The following is a 267-nucleotide window of genomic DNA, read 5'->3' as shown; positions in this document are numbered from 1 at the left end:
TTTATAATTGCGTGTATATACGTATAGACTTACACCCATAGTTGGTGTATTTCTGTATTTACTGGGTACATTGGGCTAATGGTTAATATCTGTTTTCTTTGCTTGATGATTTTGCTGGGGCGATTCAGCCTTTTTTGAGATGTTTGTGAGTGTGGGCATTTTTTGTTTTTGTTTTTACTCTTACTAAGGTTATTGTGCGCTGTATTGTATTCTTTAACTGGTAGGTTTTACTTTCACGATGTGAGTTTCCATAGTGGTAATCGATTT

The sequence above is a fragment of the Trypanosoma theileri genome, assembly GCF_002087225.1.
Source record: "Trypanosoma theileri isolate Edinburgh chromosome Unknown TM35_Tth_67_V1, whole genome shotgun sequence".
Lineage (NCBI taxonomy): Eukaryota > Euglenozoa > Kinetoplastea > Trypanosomatida > Trypanosomatidae > Trypanosoma > Trypanosoma theileri.
This window is presented reverse-complemented; position numbering follows the sequence as displayed.